General features: G+C 45.1%; 1 pseudogene; it reads right to left on the bottom strand.

The window, feature by feature from the left end:
* Positions 1-470: 470 nt before the first annotated feature.
* On the bottom strand, positions 471-2,089 carry LOC147452361 (deoxyuridine 5'-triphosphate nucleotidohydrolase pseudogene; annotated as a pseudogene).
* Positions 2,090-2,838: the final 749 nt, after the last annotated feature.

The following is a 2,838-nucleotide window of genomic DNA, read 5'->3' as shown; positions in this document are numbered from 1 at the left end:
ACATCAGTGCAAAGCTAAATTGTCAATAGTAGCAGCGCAAGGAGACGAGAGCAAGGAGTGCAAGGTATGATGCTACTGCTCTCTCTCTCTCTCTCTCTCTCTCTCTCTCTCTCTCTCTCTCTCTATGGCAATGCAAAGAGATGAGAGCAAGGAGTGCAAGGTATGTTGCTACAACTCTCTCTCTCTCTCTCTCTCTCTCTCTCTCTCTCGCATTTGTAGACAACATCAGTGCAAAGCTAAATTGTCAATAGTAGCAACGCAAAGAGACGAGAGCAAGGAGTGCAAGGTATGATGCTACTGCTCTCTCTCTCTCTCTCTCTCTCTCTCTCTCTCTCTCTCTCTCTATGGCAATGCAAAGAGATGAGAGCAAGGAGTGCAAGGTATGTTGCTACAACTCTCTCTCTCTCTCTCTCTCTCTCTCTCTCTCTCAAAACAAAAAGACAAGCTCATAAGATGAAAAGGCCACATAAGTTGAAAGTGATTTCAAGATTCACCGTAAAAGATACCACCACAAACGAGAGAAAGAAACCGAGGTGCCTTTACTTATGCTCCTAGCATGTATAGGTTAGTTTGAAAAGAAACAAAGGGAGAATCAAGGATGATGCTTGTGCCGACACTGAAAAGGGAAGGGGAAGGGGAGGTGGAGTCAACATCGAACAGAACCAGTCTCAAAGCAGGAGGTGAAGGCGGCGTGGATGAAGTAGGGAGGGAGGCGAAGACGAAGCATGAAAGAGTAAACCGCTCTCTCACAATATAACAACTGCTTCTAAATTATCCATAACCTCTGGTTTTAACGATCCTTTCAAAAATAAGGTGAGCCACACGATTCTCAGCATTGGTAGTAAAGTCATGATCAAAAAATTGAAAAGAACCACCCCTACGGGATGACCACGGTAATCGGCATCGATCACTCCTGCCCCAACATCAGTTTCCACGCAATACCAGATCCATGCGCTAAGCGTGCATATGTCCCTTCTGAATTGCAATGGAGACGTCAATTTTGATAAGAGCTTTCCACGAGTAGGTACAACATCATCATATGCACTGGAAACGTCATAACCTGCAGCCAAGGTGGAGCCGCAAGAGGGGGTGATCACGTTCGTAAAGAGCTTCTTAACGAGGAGTATGGTGGGTGGTGCCATTGGAGACAGGTACCTCTACAAGCTTGGGGATGGATTCCAGCGGCTCTGCTGCTGCCATGGTGAGCTTCTTCATGAAAGAACTCGCCGCTGAATGCATAGAGGATAGATGCAGCTGCAAAAGGGCTATCTCTCTCTCTCTCTCTCTCTCTCTCTCTCTCTCTCTCTGTGCCGACGTCCGCAAGTTAGTGACAGCCTTGCTCCATAACTTGACGGCTTTGTTCCAAAACGATGAAAATCATCTGAAGTTATATTGAGGTGGGTCGTCAAGCATGGGCACCGAGGAGGTGGGAGGGCTAGCCTTCGAGTACACAGGCAGCGATTTCGCGCAGCAGGGCCTGGTGTAGCTAGGAATATCACAAAAGTTCAATTGGGACATACTCCCTAACTACTCCGCGGCGGCACGGAAGCAATTAATACAGAGTCCCAAGCTTGGGCATCGAGGAGCTGGTGCCAAGGACTAGCCTTTGAGTACATAGGGAGCGCGTTCACGCAGCAGGCTTGGACGTGTAGGAATAGCACTCAAGCTCACACTCCCTAACTACTCCGCGGCGGCACGGAAGCAATTAGCATAGAGTCCCAATTAAGAGAAGTAGCCAGTTCACGTAGCCTGCCTGGTGTAGGACGAGCACACAGGTTCAATTAGACACACTCCTTAGCTATTCCGCGTCGGCGCGGAAGAAATTAAGATAGAGTTTCGACTAAGAGAAATAGGCAGTTCTCACAGCTTGCCTGGTGTAGGAGGAGCACAGATACACTCCTTAACTATCCCGTGTCGACACGGAAGCAATTAAGATAGAGTCCCACTTCATGTCACCCAAAAGCGTACTGAACTTCAAACAATTTAATCTCAATCTCCTTGTCTCTTGAACATTCTGAGTCGGCGCAGAGGATATTAGGCAACTGGATAACCCTTGACTCTTGAGCATTCCTAATCGGCACCGAGTCAGCACCGAGGCTATTATGTAAGTGAGCTTACTTTGATGTGCTTATTTATCATCCATGTGTTAATCTTCTCGATCCTATCTATTCAAACATGGCCATTCGGCATACCATGTCCGTGCAGAATAATTTAAGGCAGGATCCCAATTAACAAAAATAAGCTAATGCTCTCAAAGTAAATCCTCAATTAAATGAACAAAAAGGCATAAACATCTTTATTTACTCTTTCATGTACCACATATAAACCTTTCCTCACGCTCTAACTCGTTGACCAGTTTGGAATTTTTAGAAGCAAGTTTGTTAGGCAAGCCCCCTTACCTTGCTTAACCGCGTGCTCCTATCCCTTGCTACCCTAAAATAAGACTTTATTCTAAATTGTCCTGTGTAGACGCGAAATCAACTAGAGTAGTGTCCATGCGTTTTTTGTTACATTTGTAAACATCAAGAGTCATGCTTTGGCGTCGCTTTGGTAGATTACATGGTCTGCACATAGTTGAACAACGCGACGTGACCATGGCTAGGGTTGGAAAACAAAAACTATGCAACTCTTTCAAGACTATATGAAAATAACATAGATGTAGCTTGAGACATTGAAGATGTTATATTGATAATAAGTTGAGAGAATGCATTAGAAGGAAAATAGAGCATAGTTCATTAACATTATGGAGGAAAAGTGAATCCGAGAATAAGTTGAGAGAGGTGTAGCCGATTGAGGTTCGGGAAAAAAACACAACCTCTTGAAATTTTCTTTCCCTAG

This window comes from Adiantum capillus-veneris, chromosome 8 (assembly GCF_014529385.1).
Source record: "Adiantum capillus-veneris isolate H3 chromosome 8, ASM1452938v2, whole genome shotgun sequence".
Classification (NCBI taxonomy): domain Eukaryota; kingdom Viridiplantae; phylum Streptophyta; class Polypodiopsida; order Polypodiales; family Pteridaceae; genus Adiantum; species Adiantum capillus-veneris.
Note: the sequence above shows the minus strand (reverse complement) of the source record. Positions and strands in the feature narration are given on the sequence as shown.